The sequence below is a fragment of the Oryctolagus cuniculus genome, chromosome 14, assembly GCF_964237555.1.
Source record: "Oryctolagus cuniculus chromosome 14, mOryCun1.1, whole genome shotgun sequence".
In the NCBI taxonomy this organism is placed as follows: Eukaryota; Metazoa; Chordata; class Mammalia; order Lagomorpha; family Leporidae; genus Oryctolagus; species Oryctolagus cuniculus.
Genome location: NC_091445.1, coordinates 58,025,317 through 58,048,469, shown reverse-complemented (window position 1 = coordinate 58,048,469; position 23,153 = coordinate 58,025,317). Strand labels below are relative to the sequence as shown.

Sequence of the window (23,153 nt, the reverse complement as noted above, 5' to 3'; positions counted from 1 at the left end):
GCCAGATGTGTGTTGTAGCCATCTGTACAGTGAACCACTGGATAGAAAATCTTTGTCATGCTGCATTTCAAATAAATTTTTTCAAAAAAAAAAAGTTGTATATGAATGAGAGATGGCCATAGATGGGGTTCAGCCAGGTCCAGCAGAAAACAAAGGCATGCTTGTGAGGGTTTATCAGCAGAGTTTTACACGGTACAGACAGGCGTCAGACAGGGTGCAGTGCCCAGTGCTAGCCACACTGGGGAAACCTGCCTTCGGGTGGAGAGGGTAACAGCATTACCAGATGATGTGGGAGCTGGAGCCACCGAAATGAGCTGCCCTTCAAGAGCTCAGAAGAAACCAGCTATTGAGCCTTAGCAAGGCTGGGGGGACGGTGGAAGGGTAAATAGTGCAGGTCTCACTCCCTCTGCCTTCTGATCCCTTGCCAATGCCTCCCATTGGTTAGACCTGAAACAGAAGGCCAGGGAGGCTGCAGGTACAAAGAAGGCACTGGGGAGTAGAAGGAATGAGAATGCACACACACATAAAACTACAAACTACACACATCCATGCACAGACATTTGGGAGGGAATCTGGGCAAATAAAATCGTACTAAAAAAAGATCATGTAAAAATAGGATTGATGGGCTGGTGTTGTGGTACAATGGGTTAAGCCACCATCTGCAATGTCAGCATCCCATGTAAGTGCCTCTTAGGGTCCTGGCTGCTCTACTTCCAGCACAGCTCCCTGCTAATGCTCCTGGAAAACCAGCAGAAGATGACTCAAGTGCTTGTACCCCTACCACCCTTGTAGGAGACCCCGATGGAGTCCCAGGCTCCTGGCCTCCGCCTGGCCCAACCTCGGCTATTGTGGCCATTTGGAGAGTGAACTAGCAGATGAAAGATCTCTCTCTCACTGTAACTCTGCCTTTCAAGTAAATAATGAAGTTTTTTTAAAAATGGAATTGAAATATGTTTATTTTGGTATAAAAAAGCTTTTGAAACCCATGCAGAGTTTTTTCCTCAAGTATATTTTCCAGACTTTTCAAAGATGCTGCATAGATCTTTGACTTTAAAGATTACTTGTTCTACAAAAGGGCTTTCCCATAGGCATAATCTAGAAGACCTTGATGTTTACATTTAATTTATAAGAACAGGAACTCTTTAAGTGTAAACAATTTCTAAAGAATGTTTAAGGCACCATGCATTTGTTTACAGATGTCCTAAAAAGTGAAATTGAGAGAGCCCACTAACCAGACAAAATTGTCTCCTAACATCTTTAATCTTCTATCTCCATAAGCCCCTCGATTGCCAAAGATAAAACAAATTCCAGAGTTTGCACACCTATGCACTTTTCCATTTATATTTTCTATCAGCTGGAGATTCAAAAAAGAAATCTTAGAGGTCAGCCAAAAGTCTCAAATAATGAATGACAGAGTCAGATACGTTATCTCGCGATTCAGAACCGTACTATAAGGCATGCTTCGAGAAACCACCTGGAAAACAGCACTTGGCATTCAGGGATCTGCATTTCCTACAGCGATCTCCTGCCAACCAACGCTTAACCTTTAACAGGGATCCTTGGAAAACGTTCCAAAACTATTAGTGCCTCCAAATTGCCATCTGTTTTGTGCAGAGTGCTTCCTACCGATGGCGATGGGAATCTGGAACCCGGATGAAGATGAAGATCTCTGTTGAAGATGGGGGCTGGGAGAGGAGCAGGACTTACACAAGTCCTCTGGTTAGCGACTGCACGTCTGAGATTTCTCGGGACGGTCTCAGATATTCTGACCCAGGCTACTTAAATATCCAATTCTGGTCAAACAGTTGCAGAAATTATGATTCTTTGACTCTATAGGGAAATGTGTTGCCATTGAAATAAATGGGCCTATAATAACAAAAAATCCTTATGCTTATCCAGTCACAATAATGCGTGAGTCCTTTTTGTAAACACGAATGATGTAAGGGTGTTCAGGATATAATGGTGAATTATACAGTGTGAAGCATACAGGTCACAGGCTACAGAATGGGCTTTGGAGCCAGGCCACCAACATTTGAAGGTCAGCTCCATCATCAACTTTGAACAACTTCCCTAAGCACCTAGTGCTCCAGAGAAGTCCCTTAAAAAACAGGGAAGATTGGGTTGGAACTGTGGTGTAGTGGGCTAAGCCTCCACCTGTGGTGCTGGTATCCCACGTGGGCACCAATTCGAGACCTGGCTGCTCCACTTCCAATCCAGCTCTCTGCTATGGCCTAGGAAAGCAGTGGAAGATGGCCCACGTCCTTGGGTCCCTGCACCTGCGTGGGAGACCTGGAAGCCCCTGGATTCTGGCTTTGGATCGGCTCAGCTTCAGCCATTGCATCCATTTGGAGAGTGAACTAGCAGATGGACAATCTCTCTCCCTCTCCCCCCACCATCTCTCTTTGTCTCCCCCTCTGTCTCCCTTCCTCCCTCCCTTCTTCTGCCTCTCTATAACACTTTCAAATAAATAAACCTAAAAAAAAAATAAATAAATAAAAAAAAAGGAGGGGGGAAGATGTGGAACCTGGCAGCAGTTTAAGCTGCCACCTATAATGCTAGCATTCCATATGAGTGCAGGTTCAAATCCCGGCTGCCCAATTCCAATCCCACTCCCTGCTAATGCACCTGGGTAAGCAAAGGAAGGTGGTCCAAATGCGCACACCCCTGCCTCCCATGTGGGAGGCCCAGATGATGCTGTTGGCACTTGGCTTTAGCCTGGCCTAGTCCAGGCCACTGCAGTCATTTGGGGAGTGAACCAGCAGATGCAAGGTGTCTCTTTCTCCCCTTCTCTCTTTCAAATAAATGAATTTTAAGATTTATTTATTTTATTTGAAAGAGTTACACAGAGAGAGGAAAGGCGGAGAGGCAGAGAGAGAGGTCTTCCATCTGATGGTTCATTCCCCAATTGTCCGTATTGGCCAGAGCTGCACTGATCCGAAGCCAGGAGCCTGGAGCTTCTTCCAGGTCTCCCATGTGGGTGCAGGGGCCCAAGCACTTGAGCCATCTTCTACTGCTTTCCCAGGTCACAGCAGAGAGCTGGATCAGAAGTTGAGCAGCTGGGACTTAAACCGGTGCCCATATGGGATGCCGGCACTTAAGGCCAGGGCGTTAACCCACCGCACCACAGCGCCGGCCTCTAAATGAATCTTAAAAAAAGAAACAGGGATGATAATATCTTCTTCACAGGCTCCCTGTGACGATGAGATAAGCTCAGAGATATGACGTTTACAACAGTGCCTGGCAGGTAGTCAACTGCTCAATAAATCTCAGCCCGGTTTAATAAGAGACACAAAGAGGAAAACGATTGTACAACGCTAAGTGGAATCAAGGACCTCCCTCCAGGCTAGCATTAGATCAGGAATGGAACCGCTCAGGCAGGCCTCCCGTTCATGAACACAGAGTGCAGCATCGCCACCTGAGGCAGCCCCAACACGCAGGAACGGAGTCTACTCTCTCCTGTATTCTTCCTAACACCCCTGAGCACTTCCGGAGTTTATTTCATCTTCAAAACTTCCCAACGGCAGGATGCACCACGACAGAGGTTGGAAGGACCGAGGGGACCACTGCAACCACGCAGGCAGACTTGCCAGCTGCCGCCATCGCAGGGCTGAGTCCCAGGCTGCGGTCAGGAGCTCTGCTCTCTGCCCCATCATCTGATGACAGCCCAAGGTGCTCTCTCCCTGGGACCAGCTAGCAATCTCCAGAGCTAGAAACGCCCATTCCCCCTCCCAAAGCCTCAGTGGTTATTGCTTCCTTTGAAGTTGGGAAGAGAGAATAAAATTACTTTCATCTGCCCAAAAAAAAAACAGGCCCAGTGGAGGGGAATCTATTTGAAACCAAAATGAGAATCAAATGAGCAATCAGGCAGCTCGACTCTGAGCCCAGGGTCTGCCTTAACTCTCGATGGAGATGAGGAGAGGCAGCAATAAATTCCCACCTGTGTCAGTCTGGAAGCGAGTGGTACCAAATGTGGACTTAAATTGGCTTAGGCTGGGAGGAATTAATCATCTCACACGACAGGAAGGGTGGGGATGGAGCCTGGCTTCCTTGGGACGGTGTCACCTGTTCCCTCTTGTGTGTGCGCTCTTCGTCCTAGGGCTTGAGACAAGACGCTTTTCACAGCACAGTTTTGTGCTAAGGAAGCTTTAAGATTTATTTGAGAGGTAGAGTTACAGACAGAGGAAAAGACAGAGAGAAAGGTCTGGTTCACTCCCCAAATGGCTGCAATGACTGGAGCTGGGCTGATCCGAAGCCAGGAACCAGGGGCTACCTCCAGGTCTCTCATGCAGGTGTAGAGGTCCAAGCACTTGGGCCATCTTCCACTGCTTTCCCAGGCCATAGCAAAGGGCTGGATCGAAAGTGGAACAGGGCTGGTGCCGCAGCTCATTAGGCTAATCCTCCGCCTTGCGGCGCCGGCACACAGGGTTCTAGTCCCGGTCGGGGCGCCGGATTCTGTCCCGGTTGCCCCTCTTCCAGGCCAGCTCTCTGCTGTGGCCAGGGAGTGCAGTGGAGGATGGCCCAGGTGCTTGGGCCCTGCACCCACATGGGAGACCAGGATGAGTACCTGGCTCCTGCCATCGGATCAGCGCGGTGCACCAGCCGCAGCGCCCTGGCCGCGGGGGCCACTGGAGGGTGAACCAACGGCAAAGGAAGACCTTTCTGTCTGTCTCTCTCTCTCACTGTCCACTCTGCCTGTCAAAAAAAAAAAAAAAAAAAAAAAAAAAAAAGGAGCAGCCAGGTCTTGAATTGGCGCCCATACGGGATGCCAGCACTGCAGGTGGAAGCTCAGCCCAGTACACCACAGCACCAGCCCCTCCCAGGCATATTAGCAGGGAGCTGGATGAGAAGTAGAGCAGCTGGGATTCAACTGGTGCCTAAATGGGATGCTGGTTTTGCAGACAGTGACTTATGCCACAATGCCAACCCCAGGACATATTTTCTCAAACAGCATCCTATTCTGGATGATGACTAATAGGAGCCACTGTCCCAACTCTAATTCAGCATGCACTGCCAATCGTCCCCTTTCTCTCTCCCCCCTCTCCACCTTCCCCACCACACCTTGTAACACTGGGATCAAAGGAATGCTTGCTAAGCTAAAGCCATGGATTTGAATACTATTTAACTAGTTTCAGCTGAAGTCATGATAGCCATGAATGAGTATTATTTATCAACGAAATAGCAGTTGGGGGAAACATCTTATTCCTTTCATATTATGCCCTCAAATCAGTCGCTACATCTCTGTCGCTCCCCCTCTTCGTGGAGGAATGACACAGGACCCTGCGCTGTTCTTTCGTCTGCTCGGCCCTCCCCAGGTTTGCTGCTGGTTCTTCCCGGGTTGGCTACCGACCCTTCCACCTCCGTGGAAGGGTGGTTCCCCCTGCCACATTCCCCACTTCCGCGGGGGGAGCGGCACACCGCCGGCCGGCTCTCTCGGGGGCTGCACAGGTGTTCCCCTTAGATGTTCCCCCTAGATGTTCCTGGTGCATGCCGTCTCTCTCCTCCTTTATAGTCCTCCTCCGCCAATCCTAACTCGGCTGCCCACATGCCGAGTACGCTGCTCTCCTCCAATCAGGAGCAGGTCCTGCTGCCTATTGGTTGAACTGGAGGCAGCTGTGCAGAAGCCGTCTCTCCCTTCTCAGCGCCATATTGTGGGAGAGCAGATGCATAGAATAAGTCTTAATTCCAGTAACTCAGTCCAGTCCGGGTTGCTCCCCACAATCTCCAACAGTTAGGATGCAGTAGAATACTTAACCTGTACTGAGAGGGCCAAAAGTGAATGCCGCTTTTGTTAAACATGTCTATATAGGACTATTTTGCATCTTTTTCTTAGTAATGAGCAAACCTTCCCTAAAAGCACCACCGCAGACGTTCCCTTCATGGCCCCTTGCCCGTGCTGGGATCACACACTCTTCCCTACTCTCATCTCTGGGGTGTGGAAGGGTGGTACTGTGGCTGGAGCAGGCTACTCAGCTCAGAACACTTCCGAGTCCTCATGATGGTCCGCCATCCACTGGGCTGCTGTCAAGGACCAAGAAGGAAATCAATCTAACTCAAAGAAGTCAAGTGTTACACAGTTACCCAGAACAGCAGTGACATTCAAAAGTCCCTCTTGGAGCCAGCATTGTGGCACAGCAGATAGAACCACCAACTGTGATGCCTGCACCCCATATGGGCACCAGTTTGAGTCCTTGCTGCTTCACTTCTGATCCAGTTCCTCGTTAATGGCCTAGAAAAAGCAGCAGAAGCTGGCTCCAAGTGCATGGGTCCCTACTACCCACGTGGAAGATCCAGATAAAGCTCCTTGCTTTGGCCTGGTTCAGCCCTGGTCATTGTAGCCATCTGGGGAATGAACCAGTGGATTGCAAATTTCTCTGTGTCTTTCGCTCTCTAACTCTTTCAAATATTTTGGGGGGAAAAAAAAGAAATGTCCTTTGCCCAACGTTTTGCATGTCACAAGAGCATGACAATGACTGAAGACTGTAACATGCCCATGAGGACATCTAATAACTGGGACCAGAATTTGACGCCACTTGGTGTGCTGCATTCCCTGCTGGGGCACCTGGGTTCAAGTCCCAGCTCAAGTCCCAACTCCAGCTTCCTGCTAATGCATACCCTCAGAGGCAGCAGAGTATGGTCCCTGCCACCCACATGGGAGACCCCCATGGTGTTCCGTGCTCCTGACTGCAGACTGCCCCAGTCCTGGGGATTGTGGGCACTTGGGGAGTGAACCAGCAGATGAGAGTTCTATTTTCTTTCTCTCTTTCCTTCCCCTTCTCTCCCCTCTCCCTCCCTTCCTTTCAAATAAATATAAATATTTGAAACTTAAAAATATATACACCCAGAGTGCCCAGTTACCATCTATGTGCTGCCTGGGCCATGTTAAGTTATCGCTGCTGCAGTGACAGTACAATGTGGTCTATTTGCATGTCTGTCCCACGTGAGCACCTGCAGTGCTAAGGGGTAAATGCAGAGGAACTGAGAGGAGGGTTCAGGGACAAGCTGGGACCTCAGGCAGGGAGACTCACTTGCCAGTCAACACCATGGACTACAGCAAGAATAAGGAAATTTTAAAAAGCATGGGTGCAGAGAGGCACTAAACTCAAAGAGAACAAGAGAAATGAAGATCGCAGCACAAGGGGGGGGGGGCAGAAAGCAGACAAACTGAGTGGGCACAGATAGGAGAAAGCTGAAACCTCGCAGGCTAGTGTGGAAAGTCTGGAAGCAGGCTGGGACTCAGGCCCCTGGGGCTCCAGGACACCCACGTGCTCCCCAGCACAGGGGCCCTGGCAGAGGGTCTGGTCCTGAAGCAGTCAGACCCTGCAGCACCTCTCTCAGTCTGAGATCCCAAGTTAGGGCCTGCATTCTGCAACCCATTCACGCTGTTCAATCACAGCGACTTTGTAGAAGGAGCTGACAGGAGGGATACTGCTTTCAAACAGGGAGGAAGAGAATGCCTCATGGGCCAGCATCGCAGGCCAGTGTGTTAAGTCACCACTCGCAACTTCCAGCAATCCATATCACAATGCCCCGTATCAGAGTCCTGGAGGCTCTGCTTCTGATCCAGCTCCTTGCTAAAGCACCTGAGAAAGCAGAAGATGGCCCAAGTGCTCGATCCCTTGCCACCCACATGGGAGACCAAATGGAGTCCTGGGCTCCTGGCTTCAGCCTGGCCCAGCCTCTACATTTTAGCCACTTGGGGAGTGAACCAAATGGAAGAGTCCTTTCCCTTTCTCCCTTTCTCTCTCCCCTTCCCTCTCCCTGACACTCTGCCTTTCAAGTGAATAAAATAAATCTTTATTAAAAAAAAAAAAAAAAAAGAAAGAGCTGTCTCTAGACCAAACGGAGAGACTCCTGGTCGTCTTCCCCTTGATATCCTACAGAACGCCCCAGCCAACAATTCCCCTTCACCGGGTCAGTTCCCTCCAGAAGGAGGGCCTGCCCACTAACAGGTGGAGTCCTCCAGAGACCCCACCAGCAAGCGACGCTACGGCAGAGGTCATCCAAGCTGGCTGTTACACATGAGTCATCTGGGAAACTTTAAGTTGGCACTGCTACCTGGTCCATCGCAGATCACGCACCACTCGGTATAGGGAAGGTTTACTGTGTGCCAGGCATCTGAGACCTTCTTGTTCTACATCTCCTTGGTGGTGGGAGGACTATTACTGGGTGTAAGCTCCACCTTCGCACATCATCCAGTGAACTTCTCAGTGACCAGGGGAGGATCAGACATTCTAGGAGAACCCTTAAAACAGAAGGGATTCAGAAACAAAACTAGAGGAAGTCAGAGGAAAGAAAAACAATGTAGGAAGCAGAGCAATGCTTCAAAGCACCTGTGGTTGAGACCCCAGGGGAGGTGAGAAGCTTTTCAATCCTTAAACAATACCAGGAGGTCATAAGAAAACCTTGGATTTTCGAGGAGCTCTTGGGAACTAGTTATTTGAATCAATTTAAAAACTGAATTTATAAAGGTAGGAAGATACAACGTGGAACTTTCCTAGGAGGTAGAATTTTTTTAAAGAAAAGACAAATAAAAGAAAAAGAAAATTAGAGGTTCACTTCATCTGGGCTTCCTTTCCAAGTATTAGGTGATTCAGAAAAGAAGACAGAGCAAGCAAGCGAGCTCCTGGTTCACACCCCAAACGGTGTGAACAGGCCACAGGTGGGAGCCAGGAACTCAATCCAAGTCTCCTATGCGGTGGTAGAGACACAATTACTTCAACACCTGCTGCCGCCCAGGTGCATTAGCAGGAGGCTAGAGCAGCATGCAAGGCAGAAGTCAAACTCAGGCGTTCTGCCGTGGGACATGCACTTGTTAACCACTCTGCAAAACACCTGCTGGTTTGAAATCTCCGAAAAACTACGCAGAACTGAAGGGCAGTTCCAAGACTGAGAAAGTCCATTAGTAGCCGGTAAAATGGATGAAAGACTCACAACAAGGTATCCAAGTATTATAATCAAGTTTCATTATAGAAGCAATATTAGGAGGACAAGGAGGGGACCCTAAAGGCTGTCTGAGAGGGGGACACAGAATCAAAGCATCAGACATGTGAACAGCAACACTGGGACCTGCGAGAGTGGTGCTGCCCTGATCCCAAACCCGTCCCACCCATCGGCCAACACTGGAAGGCCTCACAAAACTTCACTTCCCAGGTAGGCCTCGAAAGAACTCCTGGCAGAGGTGTTTTACCGGGAAGAGAACAGAAAGAAAGGAAAAAATGCAGGGCGTGGAAAACAGGGGATGCTACAGGACAGAGAGGCAAAATGAACCCCACGGAGATTGCAGGGGGTCCCACCACAGTGGCTGCCTCTGGCACAGGTCAGGGTGAGGCCAGACGCAGAGCTCATGAGGATGAGCCAGGTGGGCAGATCGCACCTGCCGCCCAGAAGGCAAGACCTTGAGCTGAAAGCACAGGAGACATGCAGGGAGTAGCTGCTGCTACTAGCCTTCTACGGTGTGTAAATGTGCATTTTTGATAAGGGGGAGAAGAGAAGCTCCAGCTTGGAGTGGGAATCCAGAATGAGAACCCAGGCAAGAGTCAAGAGAGCCTGTTCTCTGGAGGGGAGAGCAGAGGCAAGTGGCCACCCTCTGGGGAACAGAGAACCTGATGAGGAAGGCAAGGCAGGCAACGGGGCAGCGAAGATGACAGGAGACCTTGACGTCCAGGGAGACAGGCTGTGATGGGGTCCTGAGTGTGCCCTGCCTGGAGCTTCCAGACATCAGTGCTTCCAGGTGCCAGATATAGGGTTGGGGGTTTATGGAAGTGAGAATGCAAATGGAACAGCAACGTCAGGTAACCTCGCTGCTCCTGCCACACCCTCTCTCTCCCTGGAAGAGTGGCATATGGGCATCTTCGCCACCACTGCACCCAGTAATGCAGGCTCACAGAGTGCCAGGCTGGAAGTCCCAGAGCAAGCCCAACTCCTGAGTCCACATGAGTTTCCCCAGTCACTTCCCCGTCTCCATCCTGGTCCTATTTCTGTGTTTGGAGTCCACTCTGAGACTGCTGTTCATTAAAACCAGACACAGGCCTCCTTCCCCAAAGCCCCTGCTGCCCACCTTGTCCAGATAGCTGCCCCTAGGGCTACAGCCACGCAGTGTGCACAAGCAAGCACTTGATGGTCAGATCAGCCTCTGGGGTAGGAAGAGCCCCTCACACCTTTACTTTCCAATGCATCTGCAGGTGGAGTTCTAGTTGCAAAGCAGTGTAAGAGTGCCAAGTGTGAATGGGCTCCATTCTGTGCATTCTCTTATTTACTGGGCGTATGCCTTTCCCTTCGTATCAAACTCAGCCTGACCTACTTTCATGAAAAGCCTTTACTGTTTACGTTCTCAGAATCTCTTCTCCCAGAAATGGTCTCCAGGCTGACAGCAGCCGTTACTCCCTCTTCCCCTCCGAGCCGGGAGCCCGGGTTCACTTCATTTCACTCCTCGAGTTGATTGACTGACTACTTAGTGAGGAAGCTAGCTGCCTGATAGAAAATGCCACTCTCCTTCCAAACACCCTTCATCCTTGAAATCTTTGATTTGTGGATAGTACAATCCACACGGCGTGTGAATCAGCGCCGGCGCTGTCGTCCAAGCAGGCAGTTTAGTAGTTTGGGACAAAAATCTGTTCCCCAAAGAGACCTCATGTTGATCCCAAACAGCTCCTGCTGGTTGAGAAGGCAGATTTGCTTTGCCCTGGACTTGGTCCCCTGCCAGCCGGAGCCAGGGGCTAGGGGCCAGGACACTGTGGCAAGGGCCGGGCCGATCCCTCCTGGAGCAGCAGCAGCATCAGCACCTGCAGCAGGCCCAGTACCCTAGGCAGGACCTGCCCCTACCCATCACACATCCTGCCGCCCAGGGGCTGACAAACCGGTTCACAGACACTTTCCTCCCGCCAAGCAACACAAACATCTCTAAACGCGCAGAGGCCCCGCGAGTCACGACCGAAATGCGCCCGCGCGCGAGCCGCGAGAAAAGCGAGGGCCGCGGCTGCGTTCCTGCCCGGCTGCGGCTCGGGTCCCACGTGCACTGCACCCCTGGCCGCGCCCCTACCTCGCCTTCCGAAGCCGCCGCGCGTCGACCCTTCTCTCGTCCTCCGCGGAGTCCCGGTCCGGAGCAGCTGGCCTGCGAGTAAGCGGCTCCGGCTGGACTTAATGCGCCCTGGGGCCGGTTATTAGCCTAATCACCTGCCGGCCGGCCGGCCCCCGGGCTGTCCCGGGCGGGCGCTGCGAGCCGAACCGCTGTGGGCTCTGGCTCCTGAGGGACTTCTTGGCCGCTCGGCTCCACGGGCTGCATGGCCGCGGGAGGACCCCTCCTCCCGCCTGGCCCGGGCCGGCCGCGGAGGTCAGGGCGCGACTGAAATGCAACCCGGGGCGGCTCGTCCCTCCCTTGCGCCCTTGTCAGAGCTCGGCGGATTCCAGAACCCCTCCCGGGCACTCCCTTCCGCAGGCACCGGGGAACCGCCCAGGGAGCTGGGGGCTTATCCATCAAAGGCTCCCGGGGGCAGGTGCGAAGGCGAAGGGGCCCCACCTCATCCCCAAAGCCCACCCTGGAGCCCCGGCAAGAAGCCCCACCTCAATGCAGAACCACCCGGCTTCTAGGGCAGCGTGGGTGCTTAGGGAAGGGGCGGGGGGGGGGGTGTCCCTGGCTAAAATGCCTACCACTCTACAAGACAGCATGTCGGGGAACTTTCTCGAAGTCTCTCCTTTACCCCCGCCCCCCCCCCCCCGAATTACAATGGCCGGTGACTGCAGCACGCAAGCATTTCCTTTATACCTCTGCAGCTCCCCTGCTCCTCCCACCTTCTGTGGGGTTCAGGCAGCCCAGGCCTCCCCGAGAGGCCCCGGCGGCACAGCCCTCTCCACAGCTGCACGCTGATGAGGAAGCGGGACCCACGAGGCCGACTGTTTACATCACACCCACTGAGGGCTTCCTGCCTTAAATTAATGGGAGCACAAACAAGACAGGAAAGGAGTGTTTGCTTTTCTTCAGGCGGGAGAGAGGGGCGGCGGGGAGGGGGAGAGCCGACCCCGACTTCTACTGCCTCTCAAACCTTCATTTGTATTTGCTCCGAGTTCCCACTCCTGCTAACACTTGTTGAAAAGTAAAGGCATGGCCGTGCCAAACCTCAAACCATTAAAGGAATTTGTGCTGCAAACACATTTTCACCTGGTTTCCACAGGGAGGGGCGAGCGAGAGGCATGGCACGCTCCCCAGGCTGACCCTCAGTCTCAGCAGGCTGACCCTCAGTCTCAGCAGGAGCAAACTCAAGCCCCGTGCGCTCTCCTGGGACCTGCACACACAGGCTGGGCCCTCCCCACACCACCCCTAGGTCTCCAAGCCTTCGTTCTTTGCCTGGCGCTCCCGCAGCCCCTAAAAGTGAATGAGTTTTGCCACAGATGGATCTGGTGGAATTTGAAGCAATTAAGTATAATGGAGGTGGCCGGAGAGGGCTTCAATTCCCAGTACCATGACTGCTACTGGAATGGGTAATTAGAACCTAGGAGGAGCTGACAGTGTCAAGCCCGGGCTGGAAATCTGCCCACTCCCAGAAGCAGTCCAAGAGCACAGGTAAGTAATCCGCTTAATTACCAGGCCTGGAATTCCCCCCAGGTGTTTCATTCAGGTCGGCACAACAGCACACCTGGAAGCAGGCAGCAGGGCCAGGCTGAACTCTCCTCTAATGCAAGGAAGCACCATCCAAGCTTCACGCAAAATAGAGTTAAAGATAAGTTCATTGGGCATTTTTAAATCCATGCCTAGTTTTTCTTTTATTTTTCTTTCTTTTTTTAAAACAAGTATTTGTTTATTGGAAAGGTAGGGTGTTAGAGAAAAAGGGAGAGACAGAGATCTTAAGTTCGCTGGTTCACTTCCCAAATGGCTGCAATGGTAGGGGCTGCACCAGGCCAAAGGCAGGAGCCTGGAACTCCATGCAGGTCTCCCACATGGGTGCCAGAGGTCCAGATATTTTGGCAGTCTTCCACTGCTTTCCCAGGCACATTAGCAGGGAGCTGGATTGGAAGTGGAACAGCAGGGACTTGAACCAATGTTCTGATATGGGATGCTGGCATTGTAGGCAGTGGCTTAACCGGCTTCGCCACAATACCAGCCCTGACAATGCACAGTTTTTCATATTACATATTTTCCATGAACTTTTTAAAGACTCCTTGGGTATATGCATGGATTTCAAAAATATTTTTGCACCAAAGTTAACTTTCAGTTCTGTTTTCCGTGAGTTTTTAAAAGTACCCTCATACTGCAAGGAAACAGAACTCCAGGATACAGTTTTCTCAAAGAGGTGTGGACAGGATAACCGACAACACCCCATGAAAAGAACATCACATGTGTCTGGTAAGAACCAGATTTGCAAGCCAGTCCTGAAAACACTAGAATTCCTTGGGGGAAGCAAATCAGGCCGAAGAGCTGAGATCAAGCCCAGTGTGCTGGAACTCTCTAAGAGACAGTGCTGGGCCTCCATGAATGCCTGCCCATACCTTTGTCCAGCTCCTCTGCCACGGACGGATATTCTCAGTGGATTCACTGCGTCCATTTGTGTAGCATTTCACAATCAGGTAAGTTTTAGAGCAATTAGGTTCAATTTGAATAATTTTTAAATAATTTCAAAAGTCTTCTATTTCTTCCTTTCTTGGTGCCTTCTCCACTCGCTTTTTTTGAGTCCTTCAATGTAGGATGTAATTTATGATGTGTAAATCAACACCGTTTAAAGTAAATCTATGGTTCTAAGAATAATGCAAATACTTATTCTGCTCTCCCCCTGTCTGTTACCTAATCTTGGTTTAGGGTGTGTGTGTACTGGGAGTTAACAGTTTGACCACATCTGTATAATATCTTCATGTCAGGAAAGCTTTGGAACACATATGCCATTCTCATCAGCAAGCCAGAAAGATAGGATCTGGTCCTCCTCTCCCCCACCCAGCCTCACTGCTGACTGGAAAAGAGATCAACAGCTCTGTAAACAAAGGGTGCTTAAAATGTGGTCCACGACTTTACCCTGGTTCTGCTTTAAATTATCCTTGAAATGGCTCTACCCACACCCAGAGTCTACAATTAACATTGATTTGAATGGGAACTGCTGATATGTTAGGAGAGTCCAAAGTAGCTCCAGTACATTGATAAGGGATTAAAAACATTTGAGAGGTTAGCACAATGGCTGATTAGAGAGTAGTATCTTTGGGGTGATCCACAGGACAGGCACAAGTGGGACTTCAAGAAAAACTGACAAAGAGCTGAGCGTCATTGCAGTGCGGTCCTTCAGGAGCAGAGTGCGTGTTGCCCGGATAAGGGGTGGGCAGCCTGTGCTGGCTGCACTCACATTGGCGGGAGTGTGACGTAGAAGGGAAGTGCTCTCTCCCCACCCCATAGTAAAGAATTTGGCGACAGCCTGACTCTTGCTAGGCGGCATGTCCAGTCGGAAGCCCCTTCTTCTAAGGAAGAAGTGGAGACACTAGATGGATTCCAGAGGAGAACCTGAATGATTAAAGAGACAGAAAATAGAACCTTTGAGGGGAGGTTAAAGGATCTGGAGTTGTTTAGTCTGGAATGAAAAAGTGCCTGAAGGCAAACGTAACTGTCTTCTCCTATTTGAAAGGGTATTATAAAGAGGACACTGGCCAGCTGCTCTTCCTCTTGACAAGGACAGCAGAGGTAAGAGACTGAAAATACAACACTGCACTTCTGCTCAGACGTCGAAAAGACTCGCTTAATCCTAATGGCAGCTGAGGATGACACTGGAAGGGTCCTATTTGACATCCCTGTGCAATCTCCATCCATCAGACTCCATCCTGAGTGAGGGCCTTGGCTAGAGAACTCCTTTCATTCCCCCCTGAAAGCTACAGTATTCCTCAGTTACTCCATCCAATGTGGGAGCACAGATCCCGAGCCTACATATTCTCTAACACACACACCAGGTGTTAAGGGAGTGTAACACTCCCAGAAAACATGGGCCTTTGTCTTCTTTACTGGGATGGGTGTCTCTGAGTATATGTCCTACTTCAGATATTGAATAGGTGGTAGGTGTATTTCATAAATTTGTTTCTATTTGCATATATGCATATAAGGTTTTCTAAATTTTTTAAAAATTTACTTTTATTTGAGAGACAGAGTATGTGTAATGGCGGGGGGGGGGGGGTGGAGAAAGAGATCTTCCATTCACTGGTTCACTCCCCAGATGCTTGCAGCAGCAAGGGCTAGGTCAGGTCAAAGCCAAGAGCCTGAATTCCATCCAAGTTGATCATGTGGGTGGCAGGGACTCAAGTACTTGAGCCACCATTGACTGTACCCCAGGGAGCGCATGAGCAGGAAGCTGGACTGAAAGTAGAGGAGCCAAGATGCTAACCAGGCACTCACTGATGTGGGATGCAGGTGTCCCAAGAGGCAACTTAACCCACTCTGTCAAACTCTTGCCCCTATAATGTTTCCATATATAGGAAGCATTGTTTTTTGTTTAGGAGCCACACAAATATTAACTGATGATAATGACAATAATATCTATGAGTTATTAAGCTCATACTATAATTTTGCTGGGCCCTGTTCTAAGTACTTTGTGTAGATAATTGATTTCATTTATTAATTTTTATTTATTTATTTTGCAGTAGACTTATTAAGTGGGAATAATTATTAGTGTTACTCCAACACAAGGAAACTACTGAGTCAGGAGCAGGTTAAGTTACACAGCTAGTACATGTTGAAGCCCCAGTTCAAACTCATTTGGTCTGACTCAAAGGGACTTGCTTAATCATTACAGCACTGCCTCCCATCATTAAGTATTTATAGGTATCGGGAGGGAAGAAACATTGCAAAAAGAAGCAGTTATGCTTGTTGGCCCAAACTGATTCAAAACACAGCCTTCCACAGGTTTACGTCACCTGGAATGAAATCATCTTAGCCCGGCATAACAGAGGAGAGGAAGGACTGAGCTCACCTTATGGTCAGAGGGTGCATTGCTCTCGCCCACGAGGCTCACGAATCCAGTCTGGGGTCACCTCTATTTTATTAATTAGAAAAATTTCATTTTCATCTGTTGCCTGCCCCTGCATATCGTAGGTCTTGGGTGACTGCAGAATGAATGAGTACGGATGCTAGTAACTGTGATGTCCTCAGGCAAACTGGACTGCAGTGAGGTCTCCAGTACACTGGCACCAAGGCTGTGGGCTGTCATTTCTACAGGGCTCTTGTCAGATGCCCCATCAAAGTCTTAAAACTTCACTGCTTCCTTTAACTTAGCATCCATGAGAAAGCACAGGGACCGTCACATATTTTCCCAGTGTCAACTACTTTTAGACCAAGACAAGATTTTTGATGAGGTTTATTGAGAGCTGTTGTTTATCAACAAGAGATGATTCATGGGTGAGGCAGGCATCAAAATGATTTTTAGAAAGACAGAGGAGCCACACACAAACAAAATCAAAAGCCAGATCCAAGTTACTCCAAAGGACAGATATTTTCCCATTAGAACAATTTATCCTGGATCTATAAACAGAGAGGGGCACAGTTTTACAAGTGTTTGCTAACAGATCTAAACCTTATGTAGCTATAAAAAGCTGAAGAGAGGAAGAAAGCGGAAATTCCCAGGGGAAGATTCCCAACCACATCCAGGCCATCAGACCTCCATAAATACAAGGCTCAGTAGTGACATGCAGCTAAGCACGAGAGGAAACCTCGGGATTTTGGCACAATCCACAAAAATAACTTTGAATTGTCCTGAAACTAAACAATGACAATCCTATCCAATAAACTTTGAGCTGACACACGGGCAGACTGGTGATGTATTGGTGTTCCAGATGTAGTTAATAGGAACATGATGTCCAGAATTAAAAAGGTATTCAGTAAATGTTGATTGAATGGGTGGAGGAGCAAGCATCTCAACCAATGCCCATGCTGCTTCTTGTCCCCTTTGAATCTTTTTTTTAGAACATGGCATCCCTGCTTCAAACCTGAAGCCCCCACAGAGGAGTTGAACTACTGGATATGCTGGGAACAGTTCTTGAACCAGTCTCTAGCGGTTTCCAATCAAAAGACAATAATTTGTGATCTTGCTATGAATTCAAGAAGGGGAATTCTGCATGAAGTCCAACAGATTCAAATATTAAATAGCATCTATTGAGCACTTGCTGGATACCAAGTCCTATCCTAAGCCCTAAACATGCTCACTCTTTAAATCATTATTTCAATCTTAGAGTATGTACTCTTTTTAAAAAGATGTATTTATTTATTTAAAGGCAGAGTGATAGAGAAGGAGAGACAGAGAAAGAGATCTTTCATCCGCTGGTTCACTCCCCAAATGGTCGCAACAGCCAGGGCTGGGACAGGCTGAAGGCAAGAACCAGGAATTCCATCTGGGTCTCCCGCATGGGTGGCAGGGGCCCCAGCACTCAGGTCATCTTCTACTGCTTTGCCAGGAGCATTAACATGGAGCTGGATCAGAAGCAGGCAAGTGGGACTTGAACCAGTGTGTTGACATGGGATGTTGGTGTTGCAGACAATAGGTTAACCCACTTTGCCACAACACTGGCCCCATACTGTTTTTTTTTTTTTATGTTTTGAATTTATTTTATTTGTGAAGCAGACAGACAGACAGTCAACAGAGATCTCATATGCTGATTCACTACCCAAATTCCTGCGGTGGTTGAGAATGGATAGGGCTGAAGCCAGGAGCCAGGAACTCAATCCAGGTCTCATACATGGGTGGCAGGAATCCAATTACTTGAGCCATTACTGCTGCCTCCCAGGATCTGTATTAGCAAAAAGTTGGACTCAGGAGCCAGAGTTGGGCATCAAACCCAGGCACACAGATATGGAGTATGGGCATCTTAACCAGTAGGCTAAATGCCTGTGCTGAGTATGTACTATTATTACCAACCCATTTAACAGCCAATGAAACTGAGCACAAGATTAGCTCATAGTGACAAAACTAGCAAGTGGAGAAGCTAGAATTCAAACAGTGTCACTTTGGAGCCAGTGTTTTCTCTTAACTGCTACCCACTGCTATCTCCTATCTCCTGCCTCCTCAGCTGAAACTCACTGCTGTTGTCAAGTCCATGTGTCTACCTACAAATATGGAGGAGCGTTTTGATCTTGGCAGGACTTACTCCCTGACCTCCTGAGGCTGCTGTTACCTCTCTCTGGAACACTCACATCACAGATTCTCCAATGAACACTCTGTCACTTACTTGGCTCACATCATACCTCCCTAACCAGCTGCAACCGGTTCCCTGGGGCTAGAGCTGTGTGTTGTATGGCAGCCTGGAGAGGCAGTGAAATAAGAAAGACCTAGGATTAAAGTCCAGATCCCACAACTGTTACCCTCAGGACTCGGTGTAAGTCTTTTAACATTTCCTACTCTCATAGACAAGCCATCCTCCCTAAGGGCCTTCCGAAGACGGGAGATTAACGGAGGCAAGTATATGAAGTGTCTAGGATGATGCCTGATATTGTGAACCAGTGATTCCCAACCAGGTGCTATTCTGCACCCCACCAGGGACATTTGGCAATGTCTGGAGACTGCGGGGAGGGGGTGCTTACAGACATAGAGGTCTGGGATGCTGCTAAACATGCTGCCAAGCACAGGTCAGCCCCCTCAACAGAGGACTGTCTGGACCCTAATGTAAACAGTGCTGAGGTTGACAGCCCCTTCTAGAAGCTATTCAAAATCCGTTCACGAGATAAGTTCCCATCCGCTTCCCTTTCCTTGTTTCCGACAGTACTGTGCTTACGGAGATCCCGGAAGTCCTTGCTGGTGAATGTCTGCATAAATGGAGTGACTGTTCCCAACATGTCAAGAACTGTTCCCAGCATGTCCAATGGTGTGTGGAGATATTTTGCTGCTAACACCCGAGCCAAGAGTTTGGTTTTCTCATGCAGGGTTTGGTGGGAGTCAGTGAAACCATCGTCAGACCCATGCCCAGTGAAGGGAATTCTGAAATCAACCCCATGTGATGCTGGTAGCTGCACCACAGTTGGCTCTGTGGGAGAGCTGCAGCTCTGAGACAAAGGGCGGTTCCTATGGATGGTTCCCCCTGCAACTTGCAGTTATGCTGTGAGTGCTCCCTCGGCTGATTCTAAGCTGCACTCCAAAGAACAGCAGTCAGAGGGCAGAAGAGCATGGAAGGATGTGTTTGATCTCTCATTCCCTGTCCACCACCCACAAGCCCCAGTGAACACTGCTGGCTGAACAACACAATGCAAGCAAGATATGCGGCCGTTCCTTGTGGCCTTCAACAGGTTCAGTAACAGTGGTTCTTAGAAACGGAAGCTCAAGAATAAAAGCCTACATCACTAGATAAAGCATAAATCACATTAACACAAACCAGAAGACCAGAGAGAGACTGGAGGAAAGGGAGTGTGGGGGCACATACAAGATAATTCTTTCCATCTCATGTGCTGCAGGCTTGGTGGCAGTGTCTCTGCCTCTTCTGGCTTTTGCAGTCAGGAAACATGAGTGACTGTTGTGTAGATGCATCGCTGAGCGTCGGACACTTAAGTGTCATCTCTGGCCATTGTTAATCAGCTGTGGGAGAGGTTCTGCTCTGAGCTGTGCAGACCCAGGTAAGCTCTTTCTAACCTCAGGCAGCCTCTGCATGCATGGAAGCTAGCTTGTCCTCCTGACTCACTGGCTCTCTCCAGACTCAGACATCACCGGCTCCAGGGACCCACTCCTACCCTCCCCTAAAACATACTCAGGAGATGCCAGGCACTGTGGTGTAGCAGGTAAAGCCGCCACCTGTGGTGCCGGCATCCCATGTGGTTGCCAGTTCGAGTCCTGGCTACTCTACTTCCAATCCAACTCTCTGGTATGGCCTGGGGAAACAGTAGAAGATGGCCCAAGTCCTTGGGCCCCTGCACCCAAGTAGGAGACCTGGAAGAAGCTCCTGGCTCCTGGCTTCAGATCAGCTCAGCTCTGGCCATTGTGGCATCTGGAGAGTGAACCAGCAGATGGAAGACCTCTCTCTCTCTGTCTCTGCCTCTCTCTAGTTCTGCCTTTCAAATAAATAAATATCTTAAAAAAAAAAAAAAAAACATACTCAGGGCCCTCCTTGGTGCCCCCAAATCCACCCACTGCCCCTTCACTTGTCGGCTTGCCCTTGTAGACTGTAAGTTCTTAAGGGGAAAGGCGGCCAGCGCCGCGGCTCACTAGGCTAATCCTCCACCTTGCGGCGCTGGCACACCGGGTTCTAGTCCCGGTCGGGGCACCGGATTCTGTCCCAGTTGCCTCTCTTCCAGGCCAGCTCTCTGCTGTGGCCAGGGAGTGCAGTGGAGGATGACCCAAGTCCTTGGGCCCTGCACCCCATGGGAGACCAGGATAAGTACCTGGCTCCTGCCTTCGGATCAGCGTGGTGCGCCGGCCACAGCGCACTGGCCGCGGCAACCATTGGAGGGTGAACCAACGGCAAAGGAAGACCTTTCTCTCTGTCTCTCTCTCTCTCTCACTGTCCACTCTGCCTGTCAAAAAATAAAAATTAAAAAAAAAAAATAAGGGGAAAGGCATGTGGCCTTGTTTACTGTGTTATTCCCAGAGCTTAGGACTCTGTCCCTTGGACAGTGCCCAGTGAATATCAGTTGAATAAATGAGTAGAAATCAGAGAACTCCCAAATGCATTCATTGCTGTTACTACGTATTAAGTGCCTAGGATGAACCAGGTACAGTGCTAGGCCTGGAGAAATTGTTACTGCCCTGATATTAACAGAGAACCATGATTACTGTTTACTGGACATTGACCATGTCCCAGGCATCATGCTAAGCTCTTCTGTGTATTCTTTTTACTTCTCCAAAATCCATATGACAGAAACCACTTTTATTCCTATTGTACAGGGGAAGAAAGTCATCAGGTCACTTAAATGGATCTTAATGTGAAAGACCCCCTGACATTTAAGTTCTCAGAGACCTACTCACGTGGGCTTAACTCACACCAGCTGAGAAAAGGTTTCCTGTGAGTTGACTCCCGAGGCTTGCCGATGCCTATCACCTTGCCTGGAGTGTCCCTACCCATTCTTCATAGTGTTTGAAGTATTATGAAGTATTATGTATGATGTCAACCGTAACCTACACTCGAGATAGTGAGTTCACATTTATCAGTTTATGCTCCACAGCTGCAGTGAACACTTGGCAGTGGCACTGTCTACATCTGCAGCAGAAGGTTCTCAAGGAACCACAATGGGATCTAGAGGTTTTTTTTTTCATCTGAAGAATGAGAGTGTCTTCAAGATAAATTGGTTAGCGAGGTTACACAGGAACCTCTGTCTTTGCCTCCTGGGCTGTAAGAATTGGGGCAGTGGGTCAGCTCCAACACTTCTGAGTGCTAGCGCCAGCTATGGAGATGGGCCCAGTTAGCGGAGGGTTCTGACCAGGGCCTGATGATAAAGTCAGGTGACTCTTCCTCCAGAGCCCACATGTTCAGGGTGAACCTGCTGGGATGGGACTGACTGAAGCGCCGGCAGGAGATGTTGGTGACTGCTGAAAGCAGTGTGTAGGATCATTCCTGTGCCTTCTTGCTAACACCCACTCTATGGAGAGCGGGAGTCAAGGGCTTGCTTTCAAGGTCACCTACCATCTGGTCAACAAAGGCTACTGATGCTGAGCCAAATAACTTGACAGCCTGAGAACATGAGCAGTCAGTTGGCTTATGTAGTCTGCAACATCCCCTTCCCCACCGTGGTCTCTTGGCAATCGGTCATTCATCTTCAGCACTCGGCCCAAAAATCCGCTCTGCACCCTGCTCCCCCTCTTCCCCTGCCCCAGCCCAAGCTGACCTTCCTGGTAAACCCCCACCCCGTGGGAGCCCTGGTAGTTGCTAAAATGGCTGCCTGTGCATTTCACAGATCCTCTGATAAACCCCAATCACCTAAGATAACCTGAGCAAGTCTCTTCCTGCACCCTGAAAAAGGCAAGTCAGGCACAGGAATTGATCTTAGAATGTGGATTACCAAGTTAGGTGCTCAGGAGATACTGATGGCACACTGGGGCCATGGCAAGGACCAAGGAAAGCTGACCAGCAGCTGAAGCTGGGTTTGTGAGGGAGCGGTTTGGGCTCCATCCTTGAATGGCTTGAGCAGAGGAGCAGCGTGACAGACTTCTGTGTTAGAGAGAGTGCACTGGCTTCAAGGAGTGTATATGGCAGAAGGCCAGCTGGACAGAGGCAGAGTGGGGTGAGGAAGCTGTCATATGAATCCAGGCAAGAAAGCATGGTGCCCAGCCTAGATGAGTCGCTGTGGGCAGGCACTGCCATGGGGTGGTGCATAAAACTTCAGCCTGGCCATGTTTGCTGGCTGTGTCCTTCCAACTGTGCCCTCAATCCCCTGAGGACGGAACTTGGAATCTACGAGCTCTGGAGCCTCAGGGACCACAGGTGATGAAGCCTCCGGGAAAGGGGTGGCTGGTGCGTGCTGAACAACAGAATTCCTTATGCACAAAAAAGGTTTCCTCATCACCAAGCCTCTACCCCACCCCACGCTCACCCCTTCCACATCTTTTGGCCATTGCAGCCTGCAAAAACCTCTGCTCACCGATTACCAACTGCTTCTTCATTTAGTTCCTCCAAGGCGCAGAGCCACTTCTGCGTCCCTCTGTAGCAAGCCCACACTGTGATTTGAGCCTTCGTGGCCCTCTTAGTGTCTTGTCTTTTTTTTTTTTTTTTTTGGACAGACAGAGTGGACAGTGAGAGAGAGACAGAGAAAGGTCTTCCTTTGCCGTTGGTTTACCCCCCCCAAGTGGCCGCTACGGCTGGCGTGTTGCGGCCGGTGCACCGCGCTGATCTGAAGGCAGAAGCCAGGTGCTTCTCCTGGTCTCCCATGTGGGTGCAGGGCCCAAGCACTTGGGCCATCCTCCACTGCACTCCCTGGCCACAGCAGAGAGCTGGCCTGGAAGAGGGGCAACTGGGACAGAATCTGGCACCCCGACCGGGATTAGAACCCGGTGTGCCGGCACCGCAAAAGGAGGATTAGCCTATTGAGCCGCGGCGCCGGCCCCCTTAGTGTCTTACACTGCCCTTTGCTCCGAAGAAAGCCCTCTCCATTCTACCGCTCCAGGCACTCAAGATTTCATACAGGCTTTGCATGAAGAGCTCCCTCGATCACCATCCCGAGCTTCCCAGTGATGGCCTCACCTGTGGGGAGCAGCACCTCCCTCCTGTCTGATCTCCTAGGTCCATTTCAT

At 50.0% G+C, this 23,153-nt stretch overlaps 1 protein-coding gene across 9 annotated transcripts in view; it reads right to left on the bottom strand.

The window, feature by feature from the left end:
* The window catches only part of PDZD2 (PDZ domain containing 2), a 405,849-nt gene that overhangs the window by 208,495 nt on the left and 174,201 nt on the right, over positions 1–23,153 (bottom strand). For 2 of the 9 annotated variants that reach the window (XM_051853845.2, XM_070056615.1), the window contains exon 1: positions 11,039–12,179. The exons of 5 other annotated variants lie outside the window; for them this stretch is intronic. The gene's annotated coding sequence lies outside the window, so the exon portion shown is untranslated. Of the gene's footprint in view, positions 1–11,038; positions 12,180–23,153 lie in introns of those variants that run through there. 2 more of the 9 variants (XM_070056618.1, XM_070056621.1) reach the window with 2 other exon arrangements.